Consider the following 16399-nt stretch of genomic DNA (forward strand, 5'->3'; position numbering starts at 1 on the left):
CAACAAAACCATATCTTGGGTAGTGGAGAAAGTAGAGTCAATGCCCATATGTTCCTGAATCTTAAGTTTTCTCCAGTATTCTGAAGAGTCGGTCTCTCTACCAAATTTAAAAGAGCTATATTCTCCTGAGCACTATCACACAGTTTGTTGTGGATTTTTATTTATTTTAAAGGCTTTTTGTTAATGTTTATTTTTCAGAGAGAGAGAGAGAGACAGAGTGTGAGTCGGGGAGGGACACAGAGAGATGGAGACACAGAATCCGAAGCAGACTCCAGGCTCTGAGCTGTCAGCACAGAGCTCGACAAGGGGCTCAAACTCATGAACCGTGAGATCATGACCTGAGCCAAAGTCAGATGCTCAAATGACTGAGCCACCCAGGCACCCCTGTTGTGGATTTTTCAAGAGAATTATTTTGTTTCTATGGCCTTTTTTCATTTTCTGAAATTTGGCGATAATAATCCCCCCTATAACCTACCATATATTCAGTCCTTAAAATAGATCAGTCACTATATCAGGCACTAAAATATACTATCTCTAATCCACAGGACAACCATGCACAATAAGCACTGTTTCCCCAAATTTACAGATGAGAAGCTTCATAGCTGTAACTGTTAGAGCTGGGATTCAGATTCAGGTCTGTCTGGCTCCAAAAATAACAATCTTTTCACAATGCTCTACTGCCCACAGAAAATCTGTTGGAAGGTCAGTAACTGTAACAAAACAATAAAAGTAGATATTCTTGTAACAAATGTTTTCTCCTGAGCCATGGAAGTCACAGTTTCTACATCCTCAACTACATTAGAGTCTTTGGAGCCTCCAGAAAGGAGGCTTTGAGAGTGGAAATACTTCCTGATTAACTTGTGTGATGTGTTATAAAGTCATTTCTAAAATATATACAATCAAGTCCTATAGATGATTAATAAGTATGGCTAGTAGAGTAGGAACCAGAAGGTCCAAGTGATAGACAGACAGCTTTTTGAGTCAACAAGGAAAATCACTTTGTAACAAGGCATGGGAGTTCTTCTGCAGGTGGGGATCCTTGAGAGAGAATAGAGACTTTGGGCAGGGTTGCCTGGGATATTGATTCAACCACATTCAAAGAACATTGGTGAAGAAAAAGCACACATGCACTCAGTCCCTACCCTCACAAAGCTTTCAATCTACTGGTGGGGAGACAGGTATTGATCAAATAATCCCACAAACATGATCATGTAAAAAATACTCTGAAAGAAAAGCACAGCGTTCTTTGACAGCATATAGATCAGTGGCCTTGATCTAACGGAAGGCAAGAAGGAATCATGTACAGTGAAGAAAGACTTCCCTGAGGAATTTCTATTTTCCCAGTTAAGAGTTCAATGTTCCCAAGTTAGCCGATGGCATGTTCTGTTTTATGTAACAATGACAGCTAGGAACAGCCTACTCCCCAACCTCCACTTCAAAGCCACCAACCAAACCCATGAGATAATGGATATGAGCCATTAAATTGCCACCTGCCAATTTTTCTTGTCACTTTCTCTTCCAGGGTTTGGATTTCTAAGTTTTAGGTTTAGCAGCATGGACTCAATTGCTTCCCTTTTTATGACCCTTCTGCGCTGCTCTTCCCCACTCTTTATACCCAACCTAACAACCGTATACCCATGGGGTGAGGGCAGTTCTCCCATATCTTCAAAAACAAGGAAATTGGGATTCTTGCCAGATTTTTTAAAACAAAGAAAGATCCCCCCAGCACCCTACAAGCCAACTGAATTGACTGAGAGCCTATAATATTTGGTCAGCTACATCCATCCAAGGATGTCTTTAGGAAGCCAGGAAGAGCAAGACCATAATAGACAAGCCCCTACCTCACTCCATAGGTCATGCAAAAGCTGGAGGAATGTTATAGTTTCAATGTTTAGATCCCGGCAGACTTGGCCCCTCCCACAGAGACCATCTAGTCTTAAGGAAAGACTGTCCCCTCTTCTCTATTAGTAGGCAGGGGCTGCCTCACCATCCCCTCGAGAACCAGGAAAGCCTATTATCTATCTCTTAGATTTAGTGAACCAAACAGAAGTTTGATTTCTTTTCAGATAAAAGAGATGATGCAAATGAGAATTTTATCTTGCACGGAAGAGTGACAAAGTAGGAGAATGAATCCTACTTGATTACAATCTTCCATCATTCTGATTTTATAATTACTGAATGGAATCAATCAGCTTTCAATTGTTACCTTGGTGAAAGATTAAAACATCATTACTTGTCCTACATATTTCACACTTTAGCAAATTTTAATAAACTAAATGCATGAGAAATGGTTATATTATCTTTCATGATATTGGGATGCTAATGACATTTCTATTGATTTTAATTCACATTTGTTGGTCAAAAAGAGTCACATTCCAACGAGGCATGGAATCCTATAATCAACACTAACAAATGAAGACCACTGAACACTGAAATAGGCCAAATGAAATCATTAATCAGAAATATCATAAAATAATTACCAAAAAACTAAGGAGGTCTTATCTTCCTAATGAACATCTTTTATGGTATATTGATTCATTTATAACTCTTACACATTGGTGATTTCTCTATTAAAATGTTTTCCGTAAGTATAGAAAAAGCACTTTGAAAAGACAAAATCGGAAAAGCACCAATTTATCAGCAAAGGGGATCATACACACCTCCCCCTAAAAAGTGAAAAAGAGTCCTGAAGATCATATAGGACATGCAACCCTTTGTTAAAACCATTCACATCTGGGACACCTGAGTGGCTAGTCAGTTGAGCGTCTGACTTCAGCTCAGGTCATGATCTTGTTGTTTGTGAGTTCATGAGTAGGAGCCCCAGAGTGGGCTGACTACTGTTAGCACGGAGCTGACTTCGAATCCTCTGTTCCCCTCTCTCTCTGCCCCTCCCCCACTCACACTCTTTCTCAAAAATAAATAAACATTAGGGGTGCCTGGGTGGCTCAGTCAGGTGAACAACTGACTTTGGCTTAAGTCATGATCTCCCGGTTTGTGAGTTCGAGCCCCGCTGTCTGCGCTGACAACTTGGAACCTGCTTGGGATCCTCTCTCTCTGCCCCTTCCCTGCGCTCTCTCTCTCCCTCTCTCTCCCTGAAAAATAAATAAATATTTATCAAAAATAAATAAATAAGTAAACATTAAAAAATTTTTCACGTCTGAAAAATTCTTAGCCCAGTAGGAGGAAAGATTATACAGAGTAAACAATAACAGAGAACAGAGTAATAGTGAAAGGTGAAGGTTCTGCAGTTAAACATCATGGCTTCAGGTAACTTTGTCTACTTTACTTCTTTGTGCCTCAGCCCCTTCATCTGTAAAATGGGGGGGGGGGGTATAATAATAGTATTCATTTCATAGTCCTGGTCGCAGGATGAAATGAGATGATGTGTATGTATAAAGCATGGTTAAAAACAGCATTAAACTTCATGTATGTGAAGATGTTGTTTTGATTCTCTCCAATGCTCTCTTGGTTTGAATTTTTTCCCATTACTTATTGTCTCTAGCTGGTCAAGTGGACTATGCCTCCTAGGGGACAAATCAAGTCTGGGAGGGTCTGATATCTGGAGTTCACACTTACAAGAGGCAAACAATGAGGGGTGAGGTGGGGGCAAGACAGACCAGGCTTTTAAATGCTCTACAATGTGAAAATATCCCCCCACAGCCTCAGTCTTTAATAGACCTATAAAAATCATGATAAATGTCATCTATGGGACTTAATTTCTTGTAAAAGCTGGAAAAGGCAATGTTTGTCTCCAAGAGAATGTAGAAGGTAAAATACAGATGGCCCTGTTAAGACAATGAGTGAAGACTGGGGAGCCCAGCCTTATAACAACAAGGACCCAGAGAGTTACAGGAAAGTTGCTGGATGGGCCTGAGCCAAGGTGACTTGAATCTCCAAGAGGTGGGAGGTAGAGGAACAGAAATGCGGGTCCCAGGTGATACCACTGGGGATTTTCAATATCAAATCAACTCTTCAAAAAAATAATAATAATAAAATAAAATAAAATAAAATAAACTCTTCAAAGGCCCCATTTCCTCAACTGAAAATTTCCTGGACTTCTTTCTATTTGGGTTTTTCCGAGAACCTCAGGCCACCAATTCAACACACTATTCTTCAAGTTCCAGTTAAATTCGTTCTACTACCTTTTTAAATCAGATTTTTATTATCCCACATCTTCCTTTAAGGTTGTTTGAAATTTTAGAACAGTGTGATATCAAGATTTTTTTTTAATCAAAGCCCTAGGTCAGAACACCTCTTGTATGTGCTGCAGAAAAAAATTACATAAGCCACCCATACCTTGTCCACAATGATGACAACGGTAACAGTTATTGTTTGTTTATGGAACACTCACTATAAACCAGGTATCACACTAATTATGCTTTACTGGCATTAATGTACTTAACCTTTACAACTGCCCAATGAAATATGTTCAGTTATAACAGATAAGGAAACTGAAGTCAAGAGAGGTCACTTGTCAGAGGGGAGGTGGCTGGGGGATGAGTGAAATAGGTGAAGGCAATTAAGTGTAGACTTAACTTGGTGAGCACTGAGTAATGTACAGAATTGTTGAATCACTATACTGTACATCTGAAACTAATGCAACCCTGTATGTTAAGTATACTGGAATTTAAAAAAAGAGAAAGAGAGAGAGAGGTCCCATGTCCAAGGTCACAAACTTGGTGGTGAAACCAGGATTAGTTCATTTTTTCAGCAGCTATTCATTAGGGGTAAAATATACCAAGTAAGTCACACTTTTTCAATCTAGGTTAGAGAAAAGAGAGGTGTATTTATTCACAATAAATAAGTGTATTTATTCACAAGAGCTATAAAAGCAAACACACATCACAAATAAATAGTTTTACTTCATGGACCTTGTTGCAGGTCTCATTTTTCAAAACTAGCCACAACAATAACTCACATCCTACACGCCCTCGATGTGATGTTAACTCTCCTCACATCAAGATATGGAAATCTAGGGGCGCCTGGGTGGCGCAGTCGGTTAAGCGTCCGACTTCAGCCAGGTCACGATCTCGCGGTCCGTGGGTTCGAGCCCCGCGTCAGGCTCTGGGCTGATGGCTCAGAGCCTGGAGCCTGTTTCCGATTCTGTGTCTCCCTCTCTCTCTGCCCCTCCCCCATTCATGCTGTCTCTCTCTGTCCCAAAAATAAATAAACGTTGAAAAAAAAAATTTTTTTTAAAAAAAAAGATATGGAAATCTAGGTGTGCCTGGCTGGCTCAATTGGAGGAGCATGTGACTCTTGATCTCAGGATTGTGAGTTCCAGCCCCACGTTGGGTGGAAAGATCACTTAAAAATAAAATCTTTTTTAAAAAGATACGGAAATCTAGGTTCCCTTCTTGAATGTGGGAGGGTTTATGACTAACGGTGGAAGTGACACTATGTACTTCCAAAACTAGTTCACAGGAAGTTCACAGCTTCTGCCTGGTTCTGTTGAAATGCTTGCTTTTGGAACCCAGCTACCACACCATGGGAAAGTCCAAGTACAAAGAAGACAGCTCGAGATGTTCCAGCCGAGTCTCCAGACAAGATCTCAGCCAACAGTGAACATCAACCTGTAGACACAAGAGTGAAAAAGCCTTTGGATGATTTCAGACCATCATCAAGTTGACCCCTATTCTCCAAATGTTTCCAGCTAAAGCCCCAGACATCATGGAGCAGAATAAGCTGTGTCCATTGTGCTGATTATATTCTTTCTCAATTCTGGACCCACAATACCCATGAATGTAATAAAATGGCTTCTGTTTTATAGCAAGTTTGGGATAATAAATTAAGCAGCAATAGCCACTGGAACAGCTTTTAACAAACATCATTGGTTTTTGCAATTAATCAAGCACCAAAGCACAGAAACGTAAAATTGTAGGTAACCTGTTCAAATTGTGTGTTGACCTTTTCCTTAACTTAATCATGTTATTCTTTCGTTCTTCCAAAAAAGAAGAACCTCTTTAGCTTAACAGGGAATTTCTGAAATATTCATTAAAATGATCACAGCAGATACATACTGCATTAAAATAGGAAAAGGCTTCCAGTATGATATTAAACGGAAAGAAAGCAGAATACCAATTTTTATACATGTTATGATTACCCTATATAAAGATTCCTTATGCAAATGGAAAAAAGTCTAGAAGGGAACTCTGGAAAAATTAAAATAATCAACCTGATATTTGGTAAAGTCTCTTTTTTTTCACAATTGATACATGATGTGGATATATGACTTGATATATGCTTGATATATGATATATAGATAAAAATATATTAAACTAAAATCATCAGAGAAAGAAATGGGGCAAATTTCCACTCCCCTCCTAGGAACTCTTTCACATGACTGGAAACATTTCCTTCATTACACAATCTCTCCGTGTCTCACTTTTCTTTCCTAAGAAATGGGAGTAATAATAACACTTATTTCATAGAGTTGTTATGAGAAGTAAATGAGTTGAGTTAATTAGGGGAAGCCTTAAATAGTGCCTGACACATAGAGAATAACAAACATTAGCTCTTTGAATTATCTCATTCACTCCTAATATTGTAGATGAAGATCATCTCCATTAATCCTGCCTTTAATTCCCAAACCCTGCCACTAACAAGCACTGGAGGACTGAACTAGGAATGAAGACATCTCTGTCCCAGTGTTAGCTAAGGAAATGAGCTGTGTGATCTTGGCCAAGCCACTCAGCCTTCATTTCCTTGTGCATATAATGAATCGGATGCCTACCTTTTTGAATTTTCAACTGAAAATCAACTGACATAATGCTCTGAAGGGATTTGGTCAAAGTCCAAAACAAATGCCGTTTGTCTATCTTCTTATTTTACCAATTCTATTCATTTGCTAGGGCTGTTATAACCGAGTACTGTATACGGAGTGACTGAAACAACAGAAGTTTATCATCAGCAGGGTTGGTTCCTTCCACCTACTGTGAAGAAGAATCTGTTCCAGTCCTCTCCGCTGGCTTCTGGTAGTCTGCAGGCAATGTTTGGTGTTCCTTGGCTTATAGGCACATCAACCTGATCTCTGCCTTAATATTCACATCTGCTCTCCCTATGTGCCTGTCTCTGTATCCAAATTCCCCCTTTTCATGAGGACGCCAGCCATATTGGATTAATACCCACCCTAAAGAACTCATTTTAACTTGATTACCTCTATGAAACCCTATCTCCAAATAAGGTCACATTCTGAGGTCCTGGAGGTCAGGACTTCAACAGGTAAATGTGACACAATTCAACCCATAACATTGATGAAGAAATGAAATCCCCAAATGGGTAGTCTATTTAGGAAGAGTGGGACATAAATCCAGCAGACATTGACAACTTGTTTGATGCATACTGAAAGAAATGTGCAAAACACTTCTTTTGAAATTCCAGACTGAAGCAACTCTGACAGAATCCTTTTATGAACCTCAAATTCAGCCCAGATTCATAAATCCTTGAAGAAAACCCAAGCCAATTTTGGAGTTTCCGACAAGATTCAGAGGCTGAATGGATCAGACAGAATTTCATTTGGTATTTAGGATTATTGAATCTAACCTGAAACTTAATGCAAATTCATGGAACACAAACCCCTTACAAATTGAATAGAAGCAAATACTAAGGGCTCAGGAGCCATTTGGAATGCACATGCTGAATGTTGAGGTTTTTCCATTGCAATAACAAGGTAGGGAGGGGAAAGCCAGGCTGGTAAGTTCTCACCATCACCAACTCTATAATATAATGTATTTGCATCTCATGTGAATTTGAATTATTTCAAATAGTGTAATATACAAATAATAATAAGATCTCACTTTGTGAGCAAAATTTTAAACAATATGAAATCTCCTTAAATATAAACTTTGTCAAAGCTTGCAAAATTTCAAGAAGGGCAGGCTGACTGACTTGCAAACTATGTGTTGGTTAATGCCATAGGAAGGTGTCCCTTTAACTGGTTAACAGAAATACCTGCATGGCACAAAAACAGACACTCAGATCAATGGAACAGAATAGAGAACCCAGAAATGGACCCACAAACGTATGGCAAACTAATCTTTGACAAACCAGGAAAGAATATCCAATGGAATAAAGACAGTCTCTTCAGCAAATGGTGCTGGGAAAACTGGACAGCGACAGGCAGAAAAATGAACCTGGACCACTTTCTCACACCATACACAAAAATAAACTCAAAATGGATGAAAGACCTAAACGGAAGACAGGAAGCCATCAAAATCCTCGAGGAGAAAGCAGGCAAAAACCTCTTTGAGCTTGGCCACAGCAACTTTTTACTCAATATGTCTCTGGAGGCAAAGGAAACAAAAGCAAAAATGAACTATTGGGACCTCATCAAAATAAAAAGCTTCTGCACAGTGAAGGAAACAATCTTATAGCAAAACTAAAAGACAACCAACAGAATGGGAGAAGATATTTCCAAATGACATATCAGATAAAGGGTTAGTATCCAAAATCTATAAAGAACCTATCAAAATCCACGCCCAAAAAAACAAATAATCCAATGAAGAAATGGGCAAAAAGACATGAACAGGCACTTCTTCAAAGAAGACATCCAGATGGCGAACTGACACATGAAAAGATGCTCAACATCACTCATCATCAGGGAAATACAGATCAAACCACAATGAGATATCACCTCACACCTGTCAGAATGACTAACATTAACAACTCAGGCAACAACAGATGTTGGAGAGTATGCAGAGAAGGACGGTCTCTTTTTGCACTGCTGGTAGGAATGCAAACTGGTGCAGCCACTCTGGAAAACAGTAGGGAGGTTCCTCAAAAAATTAAAAATAGAAATGCCCTAAAACCCAGCAATTGCACTACTAGGTATTACCCAGGGGATACAGGTATGCTGTTTCAAAGGGGCACATGCACCCCAAAGTTTATAGCAACACTATCAACAATAGCCAAAGTATGGAAAGAGCCCAAATGTTTATCAACAGATGAATGGATAAAAAAGATGTGGTGTATATATATATATATATATATATATATATATATATATATATATACAATGGAGTATTGCTTGGCAATCAAAAAAGAATGAAACCTTGCCATTTGCAACTATGTGGATGGAACTAGAGGGTATTATGCAAAGCGAAATTAGTCAGAGAAAAATAAATATCACATTACTTCACTCTTATGAGGACTTTAAGATACAAAACAGATTAGGGAAGGGAAGCAAAAATAACATAAAAACAGGGAGGGGGACAAAACATAAGAGACTCTTAAATATAGAGAACAAAAAGAGGGTTGCTGGAGGGGTTGTGGGAGGGGGGATGGTCTAAATGGGTAAAGAGCATTAAGGAATCTCCTCCTGAAATCATTGCTGCACTATATGCTAACTAACTTGGATGTTAAATAAATAAATAAGTAAATAAATCTTCACAGAAAAAAAAATTAAAAAAGAAATACCTGTAATCCTTGATCAGCAGAAACTATTACATATGGACATCCAAACTTGACCAATGGTTTGAATAGCTAATATGCTCTCACTTTATTTTTTTTAAGTTTATTTATTTTGAGAGAGAGCACAACCAGGAGAGAGGCAGAGAGAGAGGGAGAGAGAGAGAATCCCAAGCAGGCTCTGCACTGTCAGTGCAGAGCCCTATTCAGGGCTTGACCCCATGAACTAGGAGATCATGACCTGAGCTGAAGTCAAGAGTCGGAAGTTTAACTGATTGAGCCACCCAGGCGCCCCTGTGCTCTCATTTTAAGTTTGACAGTTGCTAACAATTAAAATCTTTTGGAGCACTTGGGTTGCTCAGTGAGCTATGCATCCCATGGTTCAGTTCATGAGTTCGAGCCCCACATCAGGCTGTCAGTGCAGAGCCCACTTCAGATCCTGTGTCCCCATCTCTCTCCACTCCTCCCCCAGTCATGCATTCTCTCTCTCTCTCTCTCTCTCTCTCTCTCTCTCTCTCTCTCTCTCTCAAAAATAAACTTTTAGAAAAAGAATTAAAGGGATGCCTGGTGGCTCAGTTGGTTGGGCATCCGACTTCAGCTCAGGTCATGATCTCATGGTTCGTGGGTTCGAGCCCTACATTGAGCTCTGTGCTGACATCTGAGAGCCTGGAGCCTGCTTCAGATTCTGTGTCTCCCTCTCTCTCTTCTCCTCCCCCACTTGAGCTCTGTCTCTCTCTGTCTCTCAAAAATAAATAAATGTAAAAATTTAAAAATTTTTAAAAAGGGATTAAAATCTTTTGAATAGTCTTTAACAGTGTCATGCAAGTGTTTACTTAAGTGATGGCCCAATGACTGAAAAACTCACTAGAAAATCAGTCTCTTTGGACTGGAAGTTAGTCCAGTTCAAAAAGCTACAGAAGTCCAGATACCAACCTCAAAATACCCTATTGTTAAATTAGGAAAGTGTATTATGTGAGAGATGTAAGGCTAAGAAAACAAAAGCACTTCAAGCAAAAAGAGGCCAAAACAGGTGTAGGGTTTTACACTTTGAGAGTGCATCCCCTCCGCTCTATACTTATTCCTGTGGGAAAATTAGCCTTCGCTTACAAAGATTTTAATTATGCAAAGCCCTCCAGGAACATGTCTCTTGAATTAACGGCCACCATGCTGTATTTTCTTAACAATTTCATCAAAATATCACTTATACACCATGAGATTCACTCCTCCTGCGTGTACAATTCAATGATTTTTAGTAAATTCACTGAATTGTGTAACCATAACCATACTCTAGCTTTAGAGCATTTTGATCACCTCGGTAAGATTTCTCATGCCCATTTACAATTAATCCCCATTCCTACCTCCAGCAACCTACGAATCTACTTTTTGTTTCCTTCAAGTTGCCTTTTCTGGACATTTCATGCAAATGAAATCGTACAATACATAGTCTTTTGTGTCTCGCTTCTTTCATTCAGCATGATGTTTCTCAGTACATCCATGTTGTAGAATGGTTCTGTATTTCATACCTCTTTATAGCTAAATAGTATTCCATTTCATGGATCCTGTAATTGTTTTTAGGCTTGAGTTTAGATGGCCCAAAGGCATAGCCACTTCTTACTATATGTGCCAGATGTAAGTATGGCAAAAAATACCCAAATGTGGCCACCAACAATTCCTCCCCTCTTTCTGCACACTCCTAACATTGAGAAGTGGAGTCTACTTTCCTTCCTTTACTCTAGAATCTGGACCAGCCCTGTCACTTGTCTTGTCCAATAGATGTAGCGGCAGTGATGTCCTGTCACTTCTGAGCCCAGTTGAGAGAAGTGGCAGCTTCTGCTTCCTCTTGGAAGTCAACCATCCTACTACAAAGAATTGAGGGCTGGTCTACCGGATGATGAGACATCCCAAGGAGAGAAACTTTTGACAGTAAGAGGCCTTCTCGGGTGTTCAGGCCCCAGCCAAGCTCTCAGCTGAATGTAGCGCCATGAGTGACTGCAGTTACATCCATATGTTGCTGAGAAACCAGCCAGCTTAGCCCAGACAACTCATATAATGAGAAATAATAGATTGTTGTTTTAAGCCACTCCCTTTTTGGAGCAATCCGCTATGTAGCAATAGGCTACTGAAACAGAACAAGTTAAACAAAGTCTTTCTCTTCCATTTTAATTCGTGTTGATTTTGTACTTTTTGAGTTTTTATAGTTGTATGTCTTCGCTTCCAAGAGATTTCTAATGGGCCTTGACTTCAACATCACTTCCTTGGCTGTTTGTGATACAATGAAGAGTTTTACATCGGTCAGCCTACTCTCTGATATTCATATGCTGAAATCTTAAGGGAAAGTTTTAAATTCTCGGGAGAGAATCACCCGGAAAGCTTTATAAAAATGGATGCTCCACCCTCCCCTCCCCTCTTTCACCACAATAAATAAGGAATCAGTATCCAGCTGCTCCCATAACACTTTACAAGTTAATTTAATAATCTCACCAGGAAAACTCAATAACTCAATCAAGTATCTCCTGAATTTTGATTAAAGGCAAATAAGCATGCTAAACACTGTGCGTAAAGACATAAAAACTATCAAAATATAACCCTTACTCTCAAAAAGTTTATAATCCAGTTGCAAAAAAAAAAGAAAATATATCATGTCAGTATCAGGGGAACATTTAATCAGCCTACACTGGAGATATAAAATTAGGTAATTTTAACTTACACAATGTTAGCTATCAATTATACCTCATTAAAACTGTGGGGAATGCCTTCCTTCTCCTATGGAAAGCCATGCTGACCCTTTTACATATATTTGGTCCAGGAGTTACTGTCTCTGGCCTAGCTAATCAGAGGACTGCATCCTTCTGGCCACAGTGATAAATTCAGGGATGAACATGTGACCTAATCACAGGCAATGAGGCACAATCACTAGACTTTTGTTGGGACTATGAGAAAGAGGTACTTTTTTTTTTTAGAGCTATTAACAACCATCTTGCCTCCTCAGGAGGAAAGAAGCCTGTCTTAGAAGAAAACTGAATATTAGGAAAACAGAACTGGAAGTTGTCTAGAGAAATTGGACCCTGATGGTATCAACTGAACACCTCTTTCATGGCACACTGAAAGCTAGTTCCTGCTCTGGACTTTTCAACTCTCTGAGCCAAAACACACACACACACACATACACACACACATACACACACACACACACACACACACAGAAAGACATATCTTTTATTGCTTAGGTCAGTTTGAGATGGATTTTCTATCACTCATAATACATATTTCTTAGAAGCATGTTTATCATCTGTAAAATGAGGATAATACTTGCTACCAGGCTTTGGTGGGTCTGAGTATTTTGGAAAATATAAAGCATATTCAAATATAAAGTATTTTCCTACTTCCTCTTGTCCTGTTCCTCCCTGTTCCTTGCATACTAACACTTTTAAAGCATAAAACATAATGCTGGACCAAAAGAACATTTTCATTACCAGATATGCCCGTTCTGTGTTCAGTTCCATGGGATGTTTCATCTCGTAGAATTCTCTGAAACCAGATCAGCAAAGTTCTGTTTCAGTGAGCCATTTTTTCTTTAGGTCACAAAAATAGCTTCTGCAAATAAAATCCTATGTTAAAATGGTGTTCATGAAAAAAAATTTACCTGTGATACATGCGAACATGCTTTGGAAATGAAATTGCCTAGGAGATTCACTGTTGATGTTTGGAACATTGTCATCACTACTAATTAAAGTCCACTTTCCTTCTGGTTTCTTGATCGTGGGACCTGCTGCTCAAAAAAAGACACAGCCAAGTGGGGAGCCAATAATGAAAGCTCTTTGGTCCTTATTCAAACGGCAGATTTTCTTTTCAATAATCAACTGCTCATTTTACTTCTAGAATTCTCTTTCCTTCATTTCTGCTCTTCCCTCCTTTTCATGATTCCTTAAACCACCTTTGAAATTTGATTCTTTGATTTGACCCATCTGCAATATTTATTCCTCAAAACTACTATCAGTGCCTTTGCAGAAATTTATCTGATGCCTGTGAACATCAGAGGACAGGAATATAAAAAATCAGCAAACAAAAGCAGTATTTTGGTATGTGAATTCTATCTCAATAAAGCTGTTACTTAAAAAAAAAAAAAAAGCAATGAGTTAATACTGATCCAGCCCTCAAAGAACAAATGCAGAGTCACATACTGCTCCTCCCCAGAAACAAACCGTGTCCAGGGTTCATCAGCATGAACGATGGTGATATTCTTCTCTCGGCATCCAAATAAAACCCAGCAAACCCTCCCTCAAGTGTTACCAGTGAGGCATGTGGAATCACAGTGAGTGAATTGAACTGATAAAGGCATTTTATCTGCCAGCATTTAAATGTGCCCTTTAAAGACTAAAATCAATTCCAACGTCCCTATTTATACTCTGGTGGGACCCATGTGTATATATAGCAAAACAGCCATTAGGAAAGAGGCTTTGCATCTTTCCACATAATCCAAAATGATGACAAATTATGATGTGGTGATTAAATCAAAACCATACATAAGAAAAAATATATTGTGGACTGGATATACGCAAAGCTACCTTCTTTTTAAATTTAACTTTCCATTCCATTTTTTATGTTTAATCCCACCTTGCCAGTGCACTCTCCCTGTAATTCATTCTCTAGCTCAGCTGGACTCACTGCTACTTAGAATGGCAGATACAACAGTGAAAAGATGATGTCACCCTTTAGCCAAATTGCACTATTATTACAGAACTGCATGTACTCTCATTCATTTATCTCTGCTGACATCGCTCCACGGGAAGGTTTTCCGGGGCAGATGCGAGCTCCCTTGGCAACAAAAGTGGTAGAGAGTGCACATTCACTTTAAAATCCTGAGAGGTAGAATTTAGTAAATCTTGACTCTTTGGAAGCATATTGTGAATAAAGGAGACATCTAATGTCCTCAAATGTATTCTGATTAAAAACCTCAACCTTGAGTATGAAACAACCCCCAAAATTTATCCTCATCACAGACATATTTTCTCCATCTAAAGGCATGCTTTTGACCCATAAAAATCATGCAGACTAAAGTAGTCTATTTGGCAGGTATAGGTATATATGCTAAGAAATGACATTACACTTTAGTTATCATTTGATTAGGAGTTGAGCAAAAATTAGTAAAAGTTAATTATGCAGAGTTCTATCCAAGTGTGCAAAAACAGCTTCAAATTTGAATACAAGCATTAGAGAAACAGAAAGGAGTTTTTGAAAAGGAAAGCAAGCAATCAGAGAGGCGGTTGAGAACAGAAAAGGCAAACCAGGAAATGAGAGTGAAAAGAAAACCCAGGAAATATCAGGTTCATTTGAGGGATTCTTTCCCCCCCAAAACTGCTCTTCCTCTTTCTTTCCTCCCTGGCTCTTTGGAGAAGTAAATAACATTTAAAAATACAGTTTCTGGGGGCGCCTGGGTGGCGCAGTCGGTTAAGCGTCCGACTTCAGCCAGGTCACGATCTCGCGGTCCGTGAGTTCGAGCCCCGCGTCGGGCTCTGGGCTGATGGCTCGGAGCCTGGAGCCTGTTTCCGATTCTGTGTCTCCCTCTCTCTCTGCCCCTTCCCCGTTCATGCTCTGTCTCTCTCTGTCCCAAAAATAAATAAATGTTGAAAAAAAAATTTAAAAAGACAGTTTCTGGGGCGCCTGGGTGGCTCGGTCGGTTGAGCGACCGACTTAGGCTCAGGTCATGATCTCATGGTCTGTGAGTTCGAGCCCCGAGTTGGGCTCTGTGCTGACAGGTCAGAGCCTGGAGCCTGCTTCTGATTCTGCTCTGCACTCATGCTCTGTCTCTCTCTGTCTCAGAAAGAAATAAACATTAAAAAAAATTTTTCATACAGTTTCTTTTTTCTCTTATCTTTTTGAAATATAGTTAACGCACAGAACAGAAATTCCGATAGTACAAAAGGGTATCTGAAAAATAGGAAGTCTTGAGGCACCTGGGTGACTCAGTCTGTTGAGCGTCCGGCTTTGCCTCAGGTCATGATGTCACAGCTCATGAGTTCAAGCCCCACATGGGGCTCTGCACTGAGTCTGCTTGGGATTCTTTCTCTCTCACCTCTCTCTCAGACCCTTTCCAAATCATGCTTTCTCTCTGTCAAAATAAATAAATAAATTTTTAAAAGAAGAAGAAGAAGAAGAAGGAAGGAAGGAAGGAAGGAAGGAACGAACGAAGGGGCACCTGGGTGGCTCAGTCAGTTAAGTATCTGACTTTGGTTCAGGTCATGATCTCGCAGTTCGTGGGTTTGAGCCCCACATTGGGCTCTGTGCTGACAACTCAGAGCCTGGATGCTGCTTCAGATTCCATGTCTCCCTTTCTCTCTGCCCCTCTCCTGCTTGTTCTCTCTCTCTCTCTCTCTTTCTCTCTGTATTTCTCAAAAACAAATAAACATTAGGGGTGCTTGGGTGGCTCAGTCGGTTAACCTCTGACTTTGGCCAGGTCATGATCTCATGGTTCATGGGTTCAGGCCATGCATCAAGCTCTGTGCTGACAGCTCAGAGCCTGGAGCCTGCTTCTGATTCTGTGTCTCCCTCTCTCTCTCTCTCTCTGTCCCTCCCCCACTTACACTCTGTCTCTCTCTCCCCCACTTACACTCTGTCTCTCTCTCCCCCACCCCCCCCAAAAAATGAATAAACATTTTTAAAAATTTTTTGTCATAAACAAACATTTAAAAAATGGGGGCGGTGGTGAGGGGCCAAGATGGCGGAACAGCATGGAAGTTTTTTTACATCTCTCATCCCTGAAATGCAGCCCAGATCAACACTAAACCATCTTGCATACCAAGAAAGCTGATTTGAGGATTAACAGAACAATTTGCACAACCTGAACCACAGAATTTGTCAGGTATGCAATGTGGAGAGGTGAACTGGAGGAGAGAAAAGCCCTGGAGTACAGGGAGCTGTTTTCATTTGCAGAGAGAAGACAGAGATGGGGGTGGGGGCAGAGTATGGGAAAAGCACCCCCATCAAAGCAGCTGGAGAG

The 16399-nt window shown here is 39.8% G+C and overlaps 1 long non-coding RNA gene across 2 annotated transcripts in view; it reads right to left on the bottom strand.

Annotated features, from left to right (window-relative positions):
* Nucleotides 1-16399, bottom strand: part of LOC113594125 (uncharacterized) — a 498940-nt gene that overhangs the window by 449477 nt on the left and 33064 nt on the right. For both annotated transcript variants that reach the window (XR_003414417.2, XR_008299031.1), the window contains one exon: nucleotides 12876-12996. This is a non-coding gene — a long non-coding RNA (uncharacterized LOC113594125). The remainder of the gene's footprint in view (nucleotides 1-12875; nucleotides 12997-16399) is intronic.

Source organism: Acinonyx jubatus, chromosome A1 (genome assembly GCF_027475565.1).
Source record: "Acinonyx jubatus isolate Ajub_Pintada_27869175 chromosome A1, VMU_Ajub_asm_v1.0, whole genome shotgun sequence".
Classification (NCBI taxonomy): Eukaryota; Metazoa; Chordata; class Mammalia; order Carnivora; family Felidae; genus Acinonyx; species Acinonyx jubatus.